This window comes from Pollicipes pollicipes, unplaced genomic scaffold (genome assembly GCF_011947565.3).
Source record: "Pollicipes pollicipes isolate AB1234 unplaced genomic scaffold, Ppol_2.1 Scaffold_2555;HRSCAF=2994_pilon_pilon_pilon, whole genome shotgun sequence".
In the NCBI taxonomy this organism is placed as follows: domain Eukaryota; kingdom Metazoa; phylum Arthropoda; class Thecostraca; order Pollicipedomorpha; family Pollicipedidae; genus Pollicipes; species Pollicipes pollicipes.
The window spans coordinates 28,224,244-28,246,718 of NW_023596136.1; the positions used below are offsets into that span (position 1 = coordinate 28,224,244).

The following is a 22,475-nucleotide window of genomic DNA, read 5'->3' on the forward strand; positions in this document are numbered from 1 at the left end:
CGCGCCATCCGCGCCCGCCCCGAGGCCCACCGCCGCCGTAGTCGTGCCGCGGCAGGCCGGCCGGCCCGGCCGCGGCAGCGGCCCGCCGTAGCCGTGGCTGTAGCCGCGGCCGGCGCCGGCCGGCGGGCGCAGCAGGTCCGCGTCGTACCCGAGCGACAGGAAGTGGCGGCGCGCGGCGTCGGCGCCGTAGTCGCGCGGCAGTACGGCCCGGGCGTGCTCCGGCTCAGGCGCGCCGTACCCCGGCACGTGTCCGGCGGCGGGCGGCGGGCGCGGCGTGCCGCACACAGCTGGGTCGTAGCTGCGCTCCGGCCTCGCTCCGAATGAGTTCAAGTTGAAGCCGGACACCTCGGAATCGTCGAAGCTGTGTTCGGTGGGCAGCGGGGGGGAATCCTTGCTGAACGCGGGAGGCTGGACCGTGCCGGCGGCCAGGCCGTGGATTCGGGGCGGGGAGCGTTCCGCCCCCTGCGCGGGCGAGTCCAAGCTGTAGCGCGCCGCCGCCGCGGCGTCGAGAGCATGGTCTAGCGCCGACGCGGACGAGTCCAGATCGCGGCCGGGGGGCGGCGGCGTCGGCTCGAGGCTGGGCTGGTCCGGAGGCGAGGCGGCCTCGGACCGGCCGGCCCGACTCGGGCCCGGCTCAGCCCAGCCCAGCACGGGTCAGTCCTTGTAGGGCTGGCTGCCGGGAGACGGCGCGGTGGCGTACTGGGGCGAGGTGACCAGCGGCAGCGGCGACGATAGCGGCGGCGAGATGGGCGACGGCAGCGAGTTGGGCGACGGCACCGAGCCGGCGGAGTTGGCGCTGGAGTAGGCCGGGAACGCCGGCTGCGGCGAGCCCATCGAGCCGTCGGCGTGCTGATGCGCTTCTGTTTCTGTCTACTGTAACAAAGGCGACGTTACTCGTACACGGCGGTCGGCGGCGGCTGCCTTGCCCGGCAGGTCACAGACCACACCGCAGCACTGCGTCGGGGGCGCAGCGAATGGCCCATAGTAGGCCAAGGGTCTGATTAGGGCCAAGGAACAAGACTTGGACCCGCAAAATATAAAATGTCATCCGCTGAAAGCCGTTCGGAGCACAACACGCACTGACTGCTTGCATAAGCGCACAATGTCGGACAAAGTCTACGTCAGCATAAGGCGAATGGCGACATCGGACGACTGGTGGCGTCCTTTCAGACACAGGGCGCTGTGTGGCGCTGGTGGGCTTACCGGTTGCAGAACCAGACGCGCACCACCTCCTTTTCCATGCAGAGCGAGCGGCCCAGCATGGAGATCCCTCCGAAGTGGGCCTTTGGGTTGTGCAAAGGCGCGCTCCAGAGCCACGCGTACGCCCGTCTCGATCGAGGTGCGCTTCTTGCGGCGGCGGCCATCGAGTCGGCTGCTGTGCGGCGGTGTCACGTGCGACGGACTGGCGGCGCAGGGGTCATAGGTCTCAGACAGGGCAACAGGTAGCAGGGAGCAACTGACCGACAGGTGGCCGGGGTCACAGGTCATAGGCACGTCACCAGGAGCAAAGGATTGCCGGCAGAATCGGTGTCACGGGTTACGGAGTGACTGCTTGTTGACGCATCAAGGTTGATGTCGCTGGAAGGATCACAAATTACGGGGCTGGTCGAAGGTGAAATAGAAGTGGAAGGTTGTTCTATTACTTGAAGTGATCAGTAACTGATGATGATGAGTAAGTGAGTCAGTAACAGTGAATAGACACACACTACCGTGACGCGCGGCGAGAGCTTCGTTGACAACTGTTTTCAGTGCAACGGTGAGTGCCAGGAACGCTTCAGAATATTTCCATGCCGGAACATTCCCTTTTGTATTTAATCCCAGTGTTGTCGAACTGAATATAGAAAAATCCAACAGGTCATAAGGGCGGCGGGGACCGAACTCATTTTCGGGTGCTGCGTCAGTCTCCAAGTATAATCACGGCACTGATGACTGAGTCGCGTGCAGATCTGTTCAAAGCACACGCTGCTTTTGCAGCGCAGCCCGTGGCTGGGTTGGGCTGAACTGGTGCGCACCTGGACATCGAACTATCGGCGGTCTGCCAGCCATTTTGCAGGAGCGGTTTCAACTTGCACATGTTTTTGAAGCGGAGGTTGAGTGCTTCGAATCGAGAGATGGTGGTCTGGGAGAAGTCATTGCCGTACATTTTCCCCATAGCCAGGCCAACATCGCCCTGCGTAAATCCTGAAATAAAAAAGGATCTTTATTCGACATCTCTGCAATTCTCTAAACATCAGTGTATCCTGCACGTTTAGAATAATGACGATGCTAGTCACAGTGACGAAAGATTCCTAGTTACGGTGAGTAATTAAGATCGATAGAAAGCAATAACCTATCTGTCAGCGCATTCCAGCTTCCTGCCAAAGCCGTCAAGTCATAATGAAACATCACCAACAACCGAGTCATCAGTATCATCACCGAAATTGACCGCGTCTCCGTCAGCTTTTGGCCTCCAAAGTCTGAAGCCTCGAAGACAGCAACGACTAGGTTTGCTTTCCTCATCTCTTCTCTCCGCTGCCCTCTGTTTGTGCAGTTCTCCCCTCCTTGCGCTCCAAGCTGCGGCGCTCGCCACCCACCGAGTTTGATGCGACGCTGCTTGAACGTCTTGGCGAACTGTTCGAGCTCCTCGAGGTCGGTGGCCTCCTCTGGCGGCGGCTCCGTGTAGCGCCGCGCGATGGTCTGCGGCGGCGGCGGGCGGCGGGCCGTGCGGGCTGACCGCGCCCGGCAGCGGCAGCAGGCGTGCGCCCGGCGCCGCCGCCGGCAACGCGTGCCGCAGCGCGCCCGGCGGCGGAGGGCTGGCCGCCGGCGGCGCCAGCTGCCGCTGCTTCTGCAGCTGCTGCAGCTGCTGCGCCGCCTGCGCCAGCTGCTGCACCTGCGCCACCTGGGCGTGGCTGACGGTGGGCGACCCCTGCAGGCCGGGCGGCAGCAGGCCAGACGGCAGCAGACCCTGATGGACAGGTCCAATGTAAAACTAAATAAACCGCAGCGACCAACGGGAACATTAAGACAACCATATCAGCAATGGAATGATATCGATTCCATTATGTTCTCCAGGGCATGTATTGTTCTAAGAAAAAAACTTGTGCAATGTGCTCTTTGCAGAACAGGCTCCGGCAAAGTCTGTATTTTTCAACGAACATTGGCGCACACTCGCGGGCACAGAGTGGGGGGTTTAATCACGGCCCAATGGCGTAAGCAATTGTCGGGTGTTACGCCAGTATTCGTACCAGTTTACGTCATGCTTCTTAGTTAATGACGTAAACTGTCGCTGCTTTTGTTCCCCTTCTCTAAAATGCCCTCGACAACACCCCAATCCCACAGACAGCACCGGAGAAGGCTAGGTCTAGATTGTCCGCGTTGCTTATGACTTTCCAAGTGTGTACTTTCATTGTTACTTCTTACGTTCGATCGCAAGAAATGAGTTATCCATCATGATCTGCAGTAAGCCTGTAAGCCCCGCTCCCTGTGCGCCTGTGTTGCTGTAATGTCCGACCCTCCCCGAACACAACAAACACCATTCTAGCTTCCCATTTTTGATCTCGCGAACGCCAACAACGATCCACGGCCCCTCTATCCCATTTGCCGTCGGCCATCCCCAGGGGGCATTGTCTGCGAGATGTAATCTTTTGATAGCCGTAGATAAGCTTTGCACATTTGCATGAGCATAAATCCTCTTCGGTAGAGGGTGCAAAGCATCTTTACATGTAATCCGCTTGGCTTTGAGCGGCATTTCCTGTTTTACCAGTCGGGGCAGCTCTCAAAAGCACGTCTTTTTTCATCAGAGCGTCGCGCCGGGCTTGTTTTTCGCGGCCAAAATGCAAACTGCCGCTCTGGCGCGGCCGGCCTCCCCTCCGCTGCATCACGCGGTCGTCCACCGGCTGCATTATGGCCTACGAAATAGGTCCGGCCGAGGGTGCCTTTATGGTCGCCGGCGGCCCTTTGTTGGTCGAGGCGGCCATTCAGCAGCGTGAATACATTTCGGCCGGACGCATCTCCCCAAAGGTCAATATTTCAAGACGGCACGCTGAATTAGCATGCGTTTCAGCCGGCCGCCGCTCGTAACTCATTGAATCTCGCGCCCCCGCGCCCTGCCTCATTATTCCCCCCCGGCGCGGACGGCTGAGCGGCGCGGGGGCGCAGAGGTGCGGGGTGAGCTCCTCGGCGCCGGCCGCCCTGTCCAAGCAGACGCGCGCATTCAAGCAGGAGCGCCGCTGAATTCGCAGTCCGCCGTCCATCCGAATTTATCGCCGCGGAGGCCATTTTGTCGTGCAACTGTCTTCAATATGGGAGTATTGATGCGCCGCGGCGCAGCGCCGGCGGCATGTGTTTGGCGGGCGCGCGCGCGCGCTCGGCCGGCCGGCTAGATGAATTGGTGCCGCGCCGCGCTGAAAGGCGGTGACGCCGACTGAATTTACGCCGCCTTAAATTTCGTTAGCCTGTCGGGTGGCTGGAGTGTGCTGGTTGGAAATCTGCGACAGGTACGACAGTAATGGAGCGAGCGGACCGGGCCGGGCAGGCCGGGCCGTCTCCGGACAGGTGCCAACACCTGGGGCGGCGGCCGCACCGTCTCCGTGCTGCACCGTAGCGGCGCAGGAGCTCAGCGGCGGCCGCCGGCTTCACGCGCGGTGCAACGCGTGCTGGGGAACCCGGGACCCGCTGAATGACGCAGCTGTCCACTGCGTCACAAAATGCAGCGATTGTTTGAGTGCTCAACCCAACATTGTTTAATTCTCGCGCGCAGAAATGAGCACAGAAATAGCAACAAAGCCTGCAAACAAAATTAGGGTGCTGGAGGCACAAAACAGAGTCAAAATCTAGCTTTCTTTGATCACCTATAGACAGCGGTGGCTTCACGAAAAGTTTTCTGTACCTACCTCACAAGCTACCTGTACACAGCAAGTGGTTGACAGTACACTGTCGGTGTGGGGTCGTGCGTGCATGACACTGAACTCAACGGCGAAATGCAGCGCTGACATTAGGGGCGGCCTGCCCGGGGCACCCTCGGCGTTGCTCCGTGACGCTGTGCGGACGGGCCGACAACCGCGGCCTGCGGCCGGGCACACACCTGGTTCTGCAGGAACAGCTGCTGCGCCGACAGGTGACTGTTGCCTCCGGCCGGGCTCATCATCATGAACTGCTGCAGCTGCTGCTGCAGCGTCTGCTGCTGGTGCTGCAGCTGCTGTTGTAGCGCCGACAGCAGAGCCTGCTGACAGGGTGGGCGTCAGGGCCCACCACGAGATACACGGCAGTGGCCGCCATGAGTCACTGGCCCTGGTCTCTAGCTACCACCCAAACGTCCCGGGAGGGCCGCAAAGAGACCTCTGGGGAGAATATCATAGCGACCACTGCACTGACTTATGCCTTCGGAACATCGTGAGCTTTCTTAAAGGCATACTGCGACTGTGTAAAACAGTTGCTTTCTGGAAAATCAAGATTGGCCACGTTTGCTTAAAGTTGTTTCAGGTTGATTATTTCTTATAACAACGGAACTGCCATGCCCACTTGATTATCGCCTATTGTCAACGCCTGTTGTGTATATCACTTGATGTTATGCAGGTACTTGCACATGTCAAGGAAGCCTGTGCTGCCAGCAATAATTTGTATTGCCCCGTACAGCTGCATCTGGTAGGTACCACCCAATTTCATGAAGCGTTTTAATATGTCCTAAAACGTGGATCATGAAGCACCTTCGTGACGTGGACCAGCGCTCGTCCTCGTTATTCCTCCAGCCGTCGGCATCTGTTGCCTGAACTATTTGGAGTCCAGTGCCGGCTGGCATGAGCGGAGCGCGCTGGCAAGCTGGCGCACAAGAGCAATCCGATACAAAGATGCTGGAGGTCGCGACGGGAAAGCTCAGCATGGATGAGCATACGCTGCGCGCTGCAGCTGCATACGCCGCCAACGACTGTCCATCGACAGAGCCGTCACGATTAAAGCACTAGCTGGCGATGGCTGTACTGCAGCTGCACACGCCGCCAACGACTGTCCGTCGACAGAGCCGTCACGGTTAAAGCACTAGCTGGCGATGGCTGTACTGCAGCTGCACACGTCGCCAACGACTGTCCATCGACAGAACCGTCACAGTTCAAGCACTAACTGGCGATGGCTGGAGGGATAAGTGGCCGAGCATTCAAGTAAATATCAACACAGTTGGTAGGGACGGTGTCCAACACTGTACCACATCTGAACACTTTCATAGCGTTAAACCAGCATTTACCACAGTTATCAAATCATGGCGTGTGAATTTCTGGTAAAGGGATCATTAAGGGATCTATGGCGTTAGAATTCTGAAATCGATTGTCGTGCACGGCAGCAAAAAAGCAAGAGCAAAACTCCGGGCCCAGTCAGCAACAGTGAGAATGCTCTCCGAGTGGAGAGAGAGAGCACGCCCACCGACGTGGAAAGAACTCAGGCATCGGTCAAAAGAATGTCCCCAAGTTGGACATTGATCTGTGCTGTAGTTCCCAACGCGGCCCTTTGACTGAGGCTGAGTTCCACGACGACAAATGCCTTATATAAGGTGCCTAACAAGCAGTCAAATGCGGTCTGAATACACCTGTATATTCCTTACGTCGAGCGGTTTCGTTATGTTTCTCAATCCAGTGCGCTGACTCTTGCGCGTCAGACCCTTAGGCGGCATAGGATGAAATCCAAGGCATCTAACAAGCTTTCGTCTAGTGCTGTGACAGAGTGAATACGCCCTATCAATGCGCTCCGGTCATTTAACAAGCGAGATGGCCGGCCGGTATATCAACAAGGCGTCGAAAAGCGAAGTAAGGCGTTCAGCGCGCCGACGAATCCGCCGCTATCACCACGCACCTGAATGGACTCGCTGTTGCCGAAGCCCGCCAGGGGATTGCCGTAGGCCGTCGACATGGGCGGCATCTGGCTGGCTGCAGCCGCCGCCGCCGCCAGCTGGTTGTGCAGCATCATCTGCTGCTGGCCCGCAGGAGGTCGATGTCAGCTCACATGGGAGGGCCAATGTCATCGTCTGCACCACGTCCGGCGCACAACGCACAGTCACAGTGTCCGAGGGTTGTTAGCTTGTGGCCGTCGTCTGCGTCACAACAGCTGGTACCGCAGCAGGCTGAACGGAGGAGTTTACAATACTCTGCATCGACTCACGAATACCGGGCCGGAGTCACCTCCACTTGGTTATGCATTCAAAGACGCCATTACAGGTTGGTTCTGTATACCCACCCCGGTGAGTTAAGGACTCCACCTCCGATTATATGAATGTCACCCTCGATTAGCGCAGACTCAATCTCTGATGAATTCAGAAAACCACCTCCGATGGACCCGAGCCTCATTTCATACGATTTAGAAGCCCATATCCGATGGATCCAGGGCTTATCTTTGATCGAATCAGAAAACGATCTCCGATGAACTGCAGATGACTCTATCTCATAACTCCATTTCTGAATTATTCCAAATGTCATCTCCGACGAGCCCAGGTCCATGCATGTCATGGATTCAGGATCCCGTCTCCAGCCAAACCACTCACCTCGAATGGATCTAGACATCCACATCCCATGAAGTGATCACCCATCTCCTGCCTGCCCGGGCCCCGACCCCAAGCGCATACAGACCAACATCTTCGATGGATCCGTCATCCCGGACCTCACGGACACAGGCCCCCACTTGCGATGGATCCAGGCCCGCGTCGGAACGAGGTCAGTTTTTGCTGACAGGCGCGCGCTCTTTGTCGGCCATTTATAGATTACAAACGGAGCCCTGGGCCCGAGCGTCGCCCGGCGAAATGTCCTCATATCATACAGGGTCGGAACGACTCCTATCAAAGGTCAGTTTCTCAGCAATGTATTTTTACTCTCTTTATCCTGCAGCTTAGTCTTCTTCCTTTAGTCTCCCTCGCTCTGCCTCCGCCTACGTCCATCTCCTCTCCGTCTACGGCGCACCCTTCGTCCTCGCGACCGGCTGCCTCTCACACCTCCACTCCTGCCGCCGGGCCGGTGCCAGCACACCTCGGCCGCCCTCCCCTCCGGGCAGCTCCAGCGTCTCCCCTCTCCGCTCCCCTCGGCCGGCGCCCCTGCTTCCCTCTGGCGGTGGACATCGGCCCGGCGCTGGCCGGCCGGCCGGTCAGCGGCGCTGTCTGAGCGGGCCGCTCGCCCCCGCGGCCAGTCCTGGCGACCCCGGCCGCCGCCCGCCCGCCCCCGCGGCGCCCGCCCCCGCGGCCAGTCCTGGCGACCCCGGCCGGCGGCGTCCTTCGGCCCGTCGGACCCGGCGCCACCATCGATCTCGACTAATCAGCCTCGATCCCACATCCCTAATCAAAGGGTAGCGCATCATTACAAATCAATAGTAATGTTTCAACGATGAGTTCATGACGGGCATGTGGTCGGAACAGACGAATACGTGCGGCTCAGCGCCCAGCGCCGACCTTGGGGGGGGCTTGTTACCACCCTGACGGGAGGTGCCGAGTGCTGGTCGGAGAGCGAGGCTTTCAGGAGACGGCTCTGGCGCGCGCCTGAATCGGGTTAGCGCCGGCATGCGCGCCTCCCGCAGGCTGGTGGCCCGCAGTAAGTCACCGGCCTGTTGCCGCTCTTACGCAACACATGACTGGGAGCGGGCCAGCGGTGACGTCATCCGTTCCCGGGGATGACGTCATCCGTCAACTTTGCTGCTCAGAATGTGCCGATCGTGATGACGCAGACAACCAGAAGCGACCTCCACGCTATGGCCACAAAATGGCGTGGAATGCCGACATGTATTCAGCATGCAAGGAGACCAACCCGTGGCGTACTTAGCCACCCAGTATGCGAGATGTTTTGTCTAACTCAAATTTATCTGCAGGGTGCTCATGGTGAAAACCTGCCCCGCGCAAATCTTCCCAGTTCAAGTGTGCCACCTTGTGCACTTTTCGGGAGCGGGCCCCCAACTGATTTCAATTTTAAAATTACGCCTGAAGCGTCATATAAAAAATACACCTTGAGAAGTTCAACGTTGTCCCTGGGATCCTCTCACCCAATCATTTTTTTGTGTGGAAAATATCAGCCGTAGCCGAATCCGCTCGGCGGCGCATCGGGCTCAAACTCCTCTGTCCAGTCTGCAAGGCGACTCCCTCACGTCAGGCTCATCTGTCCAGTCTGCGCGGCAACTCTCGCACGTCCATCTGTCTGTCTGTCTCTCGTGTCTGCCTCTGTCTCGTATGTCGTGCACGTCATGCTCTTGTCGGGCTGGCCGGGGCGCCTCACCTGCGTCAGACTCATCTGTCCAGCCTGGATGGCGGCGAGAGCGGCCTGCACGCCGGCGGCCGAGGGCGGCGGCGGCGGCGGCAGCGGCGGCGCGCCCGGCCCCGGCAACGGCGCCGACCGCGGCGGCGGCGTGGCGCCGTCCCGCTGCGGCGCCAGGTTCAGCACGCCGTCGCCCCGCTCCGAGTCCAGCGAGTCGTCCAGCGAGAGGTCGCCGGCCGGCAGGCCGCTGCCGGCGCCCGGCGCCGCGCCACCTTCCGACGAGTCGCTCTTGCCGTCCTCCAGGTCGCCGTTGATGCCCGAGTCTGCGGGCGGCCGAGAGGAGGGCGGTCAGCACGCGCGACGGGCAGGGTCCGCGTCGTCGGCGGCGCAGCTCGCAGGGCGTCACGACAGGGGGCAGTGGCTGACACAACTCACAACTTGGAAACGGGCTGCTAGCCAGCGAACTATTGAATTAGATTGCTGAAAACTGAAGAACACGGTGCACGTTTGGTCGAGAGTGGAGGTCGGCGCACTGTCATCTCCATGATTGCTATTTCCATGAAATGCTCAGTTGGTTAGAGCGCCTGCCTTCCAATTCACCGAAACGTGGCGGGGTGAGTTCGAATCGCTTTAGGCGCTCGCTATTTGTCCTCGACAGGTATGGGCTGCTGCTGGTGGCAGCGGTCGCGATAAATGTCAGATGACGTTAGAGGGCAGGACGGACCATGCCGAGCATTGCGGCACGTTAAACTCCCGCCTCCAGATTTTGCCGTTGACATGGAATTGCGCGATCAGATGGTGGGGAACAGGGCTCTCACAACACGCACTGCTTAGCGTGAACTCCGATCTCAGACATTCGTCTATTCAAAAGGTTCGCATTAAATCTTTAAAAAAATATGGTGCGATAGTCTAAATTAGCTGTACGTGATTTGGTCATGCACGTGCATGTACACAAAATATCTTCATTCATACAAGCAATTACCACGAACCTTTGATGCTGTTTGTATTGTGGGATTGTGATTGTGTTATTTATCATATGCGATTTAAGCGACAAAAAGGGTGTAGGATATAGGCAGGCATAACTGAGATTAGGAGGCACACATATAGAGAAACATCAGACAGAGGGATGCAAGGCGGTCTTGCACAGAATATCACAATAACAGGGTGAGTGCGTCGCGAAAAGAAGAAGTCGGGCGGAATGGCGAAAGGTGACGAAGCTTTAAGTGCCATCGGCTAGATTCGCAAAGTGAACAGGACTATGGCAAAAGCCAGAAATCTTCGCTGCAATAGGCTTTTCTGAAATCGTTCTCTCTGGCCTATGGTACTGCTCAGGATCTCAACCCACTCTGGTTCCCTGTATATCTCTCTTGGACGTAATGCAGAGAGTGTAGAGTAGTTCAGAGAACTTACTCTTCTATTGCACACAACGGAATGCGTGTCATCACGGACTCCTTGGTCCATTAGTGTCTTCAGCCACGTGCCTGGTTTTAGGTAACTTGACCTTTTGCCAGAAAGACTTCCCATCAACTGGAACTTCTATTTACATAATCATTATCCAGCTGGGGAGGGTGCTGCAGGCACCGGCCGCCTCTGGGCAGGGTGCTGCGGGTACCGGCCGCCTCTGGGCAGGGTGCTGGAGGTACCGGATGCGGCTACCTCTGGGCAGGGTGCTGCGGGTACCGGCCGCCCCCGGGCAGGGTGCTGGAGGCACCGGCCGCCTCTGGGCAGGGTGCTGGAGGTACCGGCTGCGGCCACCTCTGGGCAGGGTGCTGCGGGTACCGGCCGCCTCCGGGCAGGGTGCTGGAGGCACCGGCTGCGGCCGCCTCCGGGTCGCACCGCTCCAGGCCGTCACCGGCTCCGTCCACCCCCGGTGACCGGCGGGCGGCGCGGCTTGGCCGCGGGACCGGCTCCGGTGCCCCTGCAGCACTGCAGCCGGAGGAGGCGGCGCCGTTCACCCGTCCACCCCCGGTAACCGGCGGGCGGCGCGGCTCGGCCGCGGGACCGTCTCCGGTGCCCCTGCAGCGCTGCAGCCGGAGGAGGCGCCGCCGCTCACCCGTCCACCCCCGGTAACCGTCCGACGATCGATATGCCGGCCGAGCGCCGGCCCTTGCATACTGTCCGCGGACGGACGGCCGGCCGGCCGGCGCCGCTCGTTTTTGCTCGCCCGCCGCCACGGCTCGGTCAACGCACTTCAAAGGAACCCGGGACGGGCCGGCAGCCGGCAGAGATTGCGTTGCAAGCGTGGACGCACCGCGTCGGCCGCCGACACAAGGGCCGGCCGTCAGCCATCATCGCCAGCAGTTCAAAGAAGCCTGCGCCCGGTGGAAGCGGAGAAGATCCCGTGCGGTGCGTCCGCGCTGGTGCAAAATGAGCGGCGCGTGACGAGTAAGCCGTGCGGAAATCTGTGCAGTGCTCACCGAGCGTATTATGGCAAACAGCTTCTGTGCGTGCGCGACGTCCGCGCGACCCCTCGACTGTATATCGGTGTTGTACGAGTACGGGGTAGTAACGGGGTACTGAAAATGGGATGATACGCGACAGTTCCTCTTTCGTTTTCTCAGCGAATTGGGATGTGACTTTTCGCAGTTAGCTTGTAGCGAGTACAGAGGGTGGAGGCATGCTTAATTCCTGTCACAAGCAATCATTTGATGCTCCTCAAGGCCCAGAGAATCTTCCTCACTTTAAGAAGACTTTCAGATGCATTTGAAGGTTTCCTCTCCAGTCAAATTCTCCTATGTAGCTCAGCGGACTGCAAGTTCTGAAGGAGCAGGAACTAAGGCTTCCTTAAGGAGACGGAGTCCCTCTTGATGTGATCCCATCGAAAAACTGGATTTCGGTTTCATTGGCGATGACAAACATAAAATTGCGTTTGTTGCAAAAGCGTACACAGAAAATGTGCTCCAGCTTCCTTTCCATTTGGGGGATGGACTCTTACCCACAAAAGTCGACAGGCAAGTGGGAGAAGTCCGAGAAGAAAACCATTTTTATGCATTTCAGGGTGGGCTCAGCACATTTCCCTGTTTAACCCACAACTTGTTCTGCAAAACTCCGTTCCTGATATGATCGGTGTATATCACGCGAATGCAGCATTGAGCGCTTACATTAACTGCCTGTGACACAAAGTCATGCTGGCTGAAGGTATTGTCGGCTGTTGCTGCACAAACTTGTGTTTGTGCCCAGTCAACTCCCGGTCAAGCAGCCTAACTTTATGACGTCATTGCAGTTTGTTTTTAAAGCGCATCAGCCGATTTCATAGCTGACCTCGCGCATGCAACCGTTTCCATTAAATCACACCGCAGAGCCACGCGTTCGATGTGAGGTGAAAACGCGGCCGCATACTCAACGTAAGCCTACGCAGCAGCCGTCCGTGTGCTTATATCTGTTTTCATCACCTCCTCCAGGCCGGCACTAGACTCTGGGGGATACGGCGGAGCGTCCGGCACTGACGATCACTGGCCTCTGTCTCGTGATCGGTCCCCCAAGCTGCTGTCAGCCCGTGACCTCGACAGGGCTGGTCCGCCGCCGGTCATCGCTGCCGACAGAGCACAGTCGTCGCGTCGGCACCCACCGCTCCCCACACGCCGGCCGCCTCGCGCGGCTGCTGCACGCTCACTCAATTTGCCGGCGTAATTGAATCTTTGACTGTGGACATGTTATCTGCTGGCCAGACCGGAGTTTATTCAACAATCTCGGCCGCCTCACGCGCCGCTAGCTCTGTTGTGCTGCTCAATATATGCATAAAGCGGCGGCTGGGGAGCGGCGCCGGTCGCCCCGCCGGCGCCCCCAGTCTCGCGCCGCGCTAACGACCCCGCTCCAGACGGTGGGGGCGCCGGCGGCGACGCGTCGACGGCGTCGCAACAGATGCCCGCCGGCGGCCGACGTCCCCGCGCCGGTGTCCGCGTGCCGCCGGCGCACGGCCCGGGTGTGACCTCGGCGCCGGGCGTGCGACGAGCGATGTAAAGTTGATGAGGCGCCGGCCGACGCCCGGAGGCCGCCGGCTCCGAGGCGGCCCGGCCGGCCGCCGGCGGCCATCGCTCATTTAATTTGAATGGAAGTCCGGCCGACACCCGACGCCTGGCGAGGTGGCGGCGCAGCAGCCCGGCGACACTTTGGTCCGGTCCGGTCCAACGGTCCGGCGCGACAGTCTGCTCCGGTCCGGTCCAACGGTCCCCGCGCGGCAGTCTAACGAAGGTCCGGGCCGGTCCAGCGGTCCTCCAGCGTCGGCCGGGTCGGTGGCGGCGGACGGCCGGCGCCGCATCTACATTGATTCCGTATTCAGCATATGAATCGGGGCGGCTGATAGAGTCAACAGGGGACAATCAGCGCCGAGATTGTTACCGACGGGGGATATGTAAACGGCGGCGGCGCGCGGGCCGGAGTCCAGCGGTGCGTGCCGGCACCAGATAGTGGCCGGAATTTCAGATCGGCGGCGGCGGGGAGCCGGCGCACGGCCGCCGATTGCGCCGCACCCTCGCCGCCCGCGACTGACGGATCGCCGCCGACCGGCCGCCGGCCGCCGCGACGCCCCGCCATTGTCCGGCAGACTTTGATTTTACTCAATCAACGGCTATCTGCAATCTAATTTACCTGTCCATTCAATTTCACACCGAGTCAAAGTGCTCCCTCATTTGCTGCTGATGGAGGCTGTAATGAAATCTCCCCAGCCGAGGACGGGTGACAAAAAGATGGGCGCGCGCTGGCCGCAGCCATCGACGCGACGACCCAAATGCCGGCCGCCGGCGCCGGCTCGAATATACAAAGAGCCGGAGCTGACGGACGCAAACAAAGAGCTTGCAAGCTCCCGCGGCAAAAACCGCATCGATCGGGCGTCCATTGAGGCCACCGACCGCGTCCGGTATCTACCCGCTGCCGATGCTTTACATCTCAAATTATTTTCCGGCGCGCACGGACGGTGCTCGGACGATAGCGGCTGACGCGGGCGAAATAGCCACACGCCTGCCGCCCAGTTGAAAGCGGCCGGCGCCGGTCAAATAGCCACGCGGCTGAGGGTAACAGATAAGCCGGCACTGGCCATGCTTCATACAGCCGACACTTTTATGGTTATCCAATGAGCCAATGCGGTGCGCCTGCGGCTATTTGATTGAAAAATGATTGAGATTGAAACAACATGGATGAGAGGCGGGCCTCGCGCGGATGGGACGAGCTTACGTTGATGATGTGACCCATCATGAAAGTATAATGTGGCGGAGGTGGCGGCGGCGGCGCCTGCTCCTCGAGCGCCAGCGAGCGGTAGAGCTTCGCTCGTCCACCTGCCGGCATCTGCAGACATACATTGCCCGGCGGTAGCGGTCCTGACACGCGTGATGCCACAGCACGCTGCACATCGGATGCTTTTGAGTCACCCGGCAAGGGCGGTGGTCGTAAACCTATACATTGGGAGTACTATGTGTGTTGTACCTTGTCCCGGAGGCGGCCCGTTATTCCCGCGCTGTTTGACACCAAACACGTCGCCATAATTGAGTTCCCACATTCCCCACCCTGGCGCAGCGTATCCGGTCGTTTTGCTATTTCACTAACCCAATCTCGACGGCTGACAACCCCTTCCGCAACGGATAAATCTCCGCAATTTTAGGGCTAATCTAATCGCTGAAAAATTCAGATTCTTGACAAAACACCCTTGTCGGCGTTGTAGTCACCCCGCGCCCGAGTGTTTTCCTTTTGATCGAGTGCGGCGATTTGCGATGCGCGCTGCGCCGTTTGAAGGGGGAGCGGGCCGGCCGGCGGCGAAAGGGGAGCGGCAGACGCGTGGCGAGGCGCCCGCGCCAATCGGACGCGCGTGCCTCGACGCGGGCCATCATCAGGTGGACAGATAGGGATGGAGATATGATCGAAACTGCCCAAGGATGAAAACAGATAAACCGCAACAAGTCAGCTGTCGGATTGATGGACGGAGGGGAGCGAAAGGGGTGGCGCGGACCGGGCCGCATCTGAGACGGGAGACCGCCGTCCTGTGTCCGTGCGTGATGATGGGGCTGCATCGTCAGACTCCGAGAATGGGGTGCAAACCGGCGGGCAGTCCTAACACCCTCATGCCTGGTTGTTAGGGGGGGGGGGATGGAAATCTAGATACGAACTCAAACATCGCCTATGGCGTTTGGAGCATGTTGGAGGCGGGTATCGTTTGGATGTAGCAGTTGGGATGCTAGAGAACGTGTTCCTCTTAATTTCTCCCCTAATTGGCTTTTGTCTGCCATCGAAACGATGTTGGGCTGCAACAAATGTTTGTTTTTTTTTGCATTGTTCTCTTTATAAGAAGACATCATGTCGGACTTTCCTCCGCTGATCCTAATTTGTTAAGACCATGCTCAAGGCAACACAATTTTGGATCATGACTACACCCACAACTGCTTGAGTGCACAGTTTTAAGCATTTTGTCAAGTACGAATATCATTATCACGATAATCGTGATCGTTAATCACAGCCGAATCTGCCAAGGTGATTGTCATGGATAATCAAACGTAGGGAACAGTCGAGGCCTGGAAGCTTGAAGATGATGCTCCCGTTGGAATAAAACTCGAACCTTGACCCTTCGATGAAAAAAAAACAGATCCGCGTCCCGTCTTCACTGTTTCCGTGTGGCTCAGCTGCCCCGCGTGCCAAGAGCGACGCCACCATTTTGTCTGATGTTTTCTTTCAAGTGAAGTGCTTGTTCCGAATGAGGTTCATGCCGCCCGCCTTGCGTGTTTATTACCTGGGATTGCCTTCCATAACACAGCGCCCCGTGGGCGGATAGGTCAACTGCCCTGAGCGCTGACGCAGGGAGCAGCCCTTGTCTATACTGCGTCGAGGTCTCCAGACGTACATGCACGGCGGTGCAGTCTACGGGTACAGGTGCCATCCGATCAGCGTGAGGTCTGCAGCGAGATGTGCCAGACCCAGTCAGTTCTTTCCTTCCTCTCATCTCCTCTATCCCTCCGCTTCCTTCTCTTTCCATCTTTCCTCTCCCTCTCTTTCTCTTCCTCTCTCTTTGCTGCGCACGCACCATTTTAAACGCCAAACCCGTTCACGACGACATTCGTAACGTACCCATGAAACAGATGCCTCGAATCCCCCGCACCTTAAACCATTCTCGTGCAAACTTAGCATTACCTGTAAGAGAAGTGGCAGGTCCCACCACACAAGTAACAGGCTCGACCACGTGACCATGCGGGTGACGCCAGGGACCTCACAGCGTCTGCACGCTGTCCAAGACCCTGCACCACGTGACCCTACAGGGTGGCTGTGCGGCGCCGTGCCAGCCGGCCGCGGCGCGCCACGCCCACGGCCCTGCTACATAAAATACCGGCAGCAAATAGCATGCATTCCAAGGGAACAAGAGATTGTGCCAGCAGACCATGTAAATCGACCCTCTGATTATTATTCCCGCACGACGGGCAGTGGCCGCCGCGATGCCGCCGCGATGTCAGCCCTTACTCATTCATGAACGCTCACCTGCACACTCAGCGCACCGACATTTGGGAAATCAACTGATGGTGCGGTATTGGGCATTATGCAAATAGCGGGGCGTTTGCCGCGCCTTACCGCTGCCGTGCTCGCCTTCTGGCAAGGCAAAGCTGTCCCGAGAGGGCTTATAGGGACACGCCTGGCATGACAAAGCCTCATGCAATTGGCATCTTTCTAAGCCATGCAGGCTTTCGCACCCCGTTACCTGCAAACGTTTCGACAAGAAGGATACCTTTTCTCGGAAAAGTAGGCATGCACGAGCTTCGATCCGGCTTTATCGCGTAGTTCATGGTGAAAGCTACCCCTGATCACCCGCACGAGTGAGTCAAGAGCAGTCAGCCAGCACTGGGCTCGTTATTCAGATAAGCCCTAATCATCGGCTCAAACGACTCGCCGCTGTCCCACGCAGCGGCCGCCAGCCTTTGATTAAGACCATGAGGATCTTCGCCCCGCACACACCAGTACATTCACGACCCTGAATAGCATCGCTGACAACTGAATAGTTCCTCATAATTGGCGGATGACTTTTCTACGTTCTGGATGCTGTGCAAGTGGTCGGGGCTCTGTCGTATGAGCATCAGGGTTGTCTCGCCCCTCTGCCATCGGCCGTCACTCCTAATTTCTCTCTGTTCCCCCGGTTCTCGCGCTCCCCTCTCTTTAATTCCTTTTTCTGGACGGACAATGGGTAGTTACACAGTCTCCTGTGAGTCGTTTCTCCACGTCCTGTTTTGACGCATCTAATATTATTTTTATAACCAAATGGGGGGGGGGGGCTGAGTTATCGGCGACGGTCACGCGCCGCGGGGCGTTCGGGGCCGAGCGGTTACGGGCGGCGCTCAGGGCCGGCTGGCCCTGACCCCAGCCGGCCCGGCGCCAGAGGGGATCCGGGGGGAGGCGAGGGTCGGGGCTCCAGGGGAGGAGAGTCGGCGCTCCGGAGGAGGTGAGGGTCGGGGTTCCAGGGGAGGCGAGGATCGGGACTCTGGAGGAGACGAGGGTCGGGGCCCCGGAGAAGGAGAGGGTCGGGCTCCAGGGAAGGCGAGGGTCGGGACTTCGGAGGCGGCAAGGGTCGGCACGCTGGAGCACACCCCGCCGCAGACCGGCGCCGCCTCAGTCGTGCCGCGCCACACTTGGCCTCGCCTGTCCACTTGTTGCAGTGAGGAGCTCACAGTGGCTCATCAGTCAGTCGGCGGCCGGTTCCACTGGAGAGTATCCACACGGATCCGCATCTTAGTGGACCGCGGAAGGCCTCCCCCGAGTCACTCCACAGGCGCTTCCGTCGTTCTCCAGGAGAACTTTGTGTGGACCCAGGCGGCCACGGCGGGCCGGCGTGTTGACCCTGAGTTACCTCCGAGACACCTTCGTGTTGCCCCAGTCGGCTATGGAGGCGGTCCTCGCTGACCCGCGGTCGCTTCCGCGGTGCCGCCGTTTGGCCGGCCGGTGGCCAGCAGGACGCCGTGTTGACCCAGTCGTCTGTGGGTCGGCGCCGGCTGACCGACCGGCGGCGGCGGCGGCGGCGGCGGCAGCGGCGGTCCGGACCCGCTCGCCGTCGGTCGACCGGACGGGTCGGATCGATTGTCGCGGCGGCTCCACCGGCCGTGATCAGGCGTGCACGGCTGATTTGCCTACGGCTGTGAGCCGCCGCCCGTGTCGATCGACCTGCTGCCGCCGCCACCGCCGCCGCCGCCGCTGCCGCCGCCGCCGCCGCCGGCCGACGCGCCGGTCCGACCCGCTGGACGGCCACCGGCGGCTGACCCGGCCAGGAGAGTTGACCCTGTACGGCGTCAGCTTCTCGTGTAGGTGTTTACCCTGTCTGTAGGCCGGTGCGTCCGTTTGAAGCCAGCAATGTGGAGTCAGACCTGTGAGGCGCAGCTCCGCAGCATCACTGGGCGCCCACCACTCCATGGGCGTCCAGTGCGCTAGCGCCGTGCGGCTGCCGGGGTCAGGTCGTGACCCGGCAGAGACCACGTGGGCCGGGGGAGGAGGTCGGCGACCGACGACTCCCGCCTCGGGACCACCGGCCCCACGCCGGTCCGACGCATTTCGTCCAGCCGACGAGACGTAAGCCGCATCCCAATCCGGGGATTCGACGAGGCGGACGCACACTCCCTCTCTCTCTCGCTCTCTTCATCTCTCTGGCGCTTGCGCCGTTCGCAGCAAATTCAAATCTAGTCATCTGGGAAATTTGTAGCTGGCGGCCATGATAGCCTGGCGATGCTCGAAATATTCCGCCGGCCTGCCGACTGACCAAATCCAGCATACTCAGCAGCCGATACGGCTCAGAATCGCAGCGAAAGCTGGCGAGCGGCGGCTCTTATCGCCGTTTGCATAGATGAATCTTGGTTAGAATTATGGTCGTAGTTTGCAGAGGCTGAAATGGCCAGCGCGGAGCGAGCGTCGGCGACAAACGTGGCGCAGAGGCGCAGAGCGGTGGTGCTGAGCAAACGGAAGCAAGGACAAGTCGCCGCGGCGAATTCGGTGGCGTCGGATAGACGTGAGGCGCGACCCTGACGTCACCCAGCCACGGCAAAGGGAGCAGCGAAGATGGGTGGAAGGCGGCGTGACCCAGTGACAGTCTCACTCTCATACTAATGTGTGGATGTGCCAAGCAGCAGGATTATCGGCGACCGCTTGAATTGTGGTCATCATTTAGCTCATCTCTACGTTAGCGAGAAAAACAAGAAGAGGAGTGGCAAGGGAAGGGAAGAAACTGGTACAAGTAGGTTGTGAGCCATTTGGAGGTTAACGTAGGGATACCGATTGATTTAGAAATAGAGACAGAGGGAAGAAGACTGGCTGCAAGGAGAAACAGATAAACAGATAGATAGAGACAGGGAGGGAGAGAGAGAAAAAAGGGAGAGAGAAGAGAGAGAGAGAGAGAGAGAGGGAGGGAGGGAGAAAGGAGAGAGAGGACATTGCAACTAAAATCAAAATAAATATAGAAAGGTGGAAACTAATGAAATTTATCTCAAAGTACTGAACAAACCATACCAACACAATCACCAGTTTATCAAAAAGTTAATATTCCTTGGTACTGAGGGCCACTACATGTATGTTTTTCAGCGACGCACGTTGAGATGAATGCTTTAAGTCTATATATATATATATATATATATATATATATATATATATATATATATATATCAAAAATGTCCATTCAACCTTGCGATGGATTTAAAAACCTTTGGACTGCACGTTGACCAAATGTACCATATGACACTAAATCAAACGATATCTGCAAATCAGAGGCGTTGGGACATCCCAAAAATGAGTCACACCACGCCCACTTTTAAGACTATTCGTTCCGTATATCACCATTGTATTGCTGCATTGCATTGATGTTAAACTGTCTTGAAAAGTGGCGGTTCAGGGTCCACCCGGTCCAGTTTTCCCATACCTTCGGGTACCTTTATCTCATGAGCTGGAAGTAAGAAGATTACGCTAAGCAGTATGCTCCATAATTTTTTTTACCTGGATCATTGTAGGTCAGCGACCTATTCTGACCTCTAAGAAGTCCATAGAAGATGCATAATTTGAATGTCATGGTGACCAAAATCATACAAGACTGCTCTGAGTTTTGCATTTGAATAAGCGACAAAGATTACGCTAGACAGTACGTTCCTAAAAACAAAATGTTGACCTGTGTCAGTTTAGGTCAATGACCTATTCTGACCTCTAAGGAGTCCATGTCCATAGAAGATGTATAATGCGGTTCCTGCTATCAATGTATTCGAAATCAGCGCCAGAAACTATCCCATACAGCAGGCCCTGAAGTAATAAAGCAAGTTGCTTTTGACCTTGGTCTGACCATCATACCTGACCTTAGGTCAACTCAGTTTGCTCATTTAATATTTGTGAGATGCCTAAGAAAGCATCTCAGAGATATATGACTTCGTCTAGCACTCTGTTGTTGCATCAGATTGAACCATTCCCTGGAAATTGCCTTCGCTGAAACCATGGCCTGACTTTGACCTGCCATAAAGCAGCAACCTTACAAGGTGCATCTAATTTTTTAATGTCAGACGATTCACTGTTCAACTGTATACAGCTATGCAAAATTTGGCGTGGCTACGCCGCGCCGTTGGGAAACCATTCTGGAAAAGCCTTCGGGAAGGGGTCAATTTGACCCCCACCCGAGCGCGTGTTTAAGATTTTTCAGCATGCTTTCGCACCCACACCTGAGAGCGACTTTGTGCAGTCAAATCCTCCCCTTTCTCCCCTGTTACGCTTCCATTACGCTGCGTCAACGCCCTCCTCCCCCTTCATGCGTAACGTAATTTGGGGCGGCTTCTAAGGCATTGTCCAATGAAAGCCGGTTGACGAAATGTTCAGCCATCTAGCGAACCTCACCGTGGAGATGAACTCTCGTTTCATACTTTTGCCGCTAGGTGGCTAAGGCAACCAGCAAGTGATCGAGTATCGTTTGCGCCCGCCATGGCGGTCTTGTTAGTGTCGGCCTCGTAATTCTGTCCTGTCGCAACCGGTAGGGAGTGACTGAATCATTACGCAGCGGTATCTCTTGGAAGGCCATGCGATTCAGGATATCGAACTGCAGAGCATATGTACCCAACCACAAGTATTTCGCAGGTACATTAATCAAATGCATCTTTACAAACGTAACGTTTTCCGTTTTCCCGCGGCGACTTTAGTTATTTTATGTGAGTATAATGCGTCTGTCCCTCTATCTCAGCTACAGAACGCGTCTCCTGTCGGCATGGCTCAACGTCCCGGGCGTGTGCCCAGGAGCATACTCGCACCGCGACGAGTCGAGGGTGTTACCTATCCTCAGGCGTATGCAAGAGGGCACCAGTGGCATACGCCCTCCCCTTATAGAGTTGGCATATGTATTAATGTGCGTATATATGAATTTCGGGGGAAAAATATGATTACACATGTAAATTTGAGCCGATTGAAGCCGTGCAATGTCAATACAAGCTTTACAAGAAATTTCAGCGGCTACTGCGCGCTGAGAAGTCTTTTTGGTGTGAACTTTTTTGATAAGTCCCCTTATCGCGAAATCCTGTATAACTCTCTGTTCTTATCCATGGTGACCTTTTCTGTGGGCACCTTCTCATTGATGAAAGGTGATATCGATGTAAATCCTGTATAACTCTCTGTTCTTATCCATGATGACCTTTTCTGTGGGCACCTTCTCATTGATGAAAGGTGATATCGATGTTGCAGCCAGGGAAAGAAAACATGGTTTTTCTGTGTGCAGTTTGTCCCTGTCGGCGGCCGTGCAGATGCTTCTATGCTTCTGTTTTGTGATCGTTACCGCAAAAAAGTTTGGGGTAGTCTGAATTAGTCAACTGCGGGGTGTTTGTAAGACACAACGAGCTTACTGACCCTTAGGGTGCATATCTTCGCGTTGATCTGTCGTCCACTTTAAGTCTCAAACTTCCAATGGCCGACTTGGAGAATAAAACATAGTTTCACACAAAACCATCAGTTATCTATCTCGCTAAGCTACGCTTTGAACGATGTCATCTATAAATAATTCCTAAAATGGACTTAACAAACCGCTGCCTATCATGGTTAAAATAGACTTAACGGTCGTGTGAAGGCAGTACCTATCCACCTATCTATCAGAAGCTATTCATTTTTTAACCAATGCATCGAGAGAAATTCGAATGGAACTCAGAAAAACCGCAAGCACTATTGAACCTTGCGTTGCCTAGTAGTCACATCAAACAGTGAAAAAGATGCGCAGATAAATCTTCAAGAAAGGCTTAATTTGCGTCAACTAAGGAGTATTGCCCTCGGCAATCTGTGCGTGTGTCCCCTCCCCTGCACATGACCGCATGCCCTGGCCAGCTGGCTGCGGCT

At 57.2% G+C, this 22,475-nt stretch overlaps 1 pseudogene; it reads right to left on the reverse strand.

The window, feature by feature from the left end:
* The window catches only part of LOC119099944 (protein nubbin-like), a 12,283-nt pseudogene extending 3,011 nt beyond the window's left edge, over window positions 1-9,272 (reverse strand).
* Between the last annotated feature and the right edge of the window lie 13,203 nt (window positions 9,273-22,475).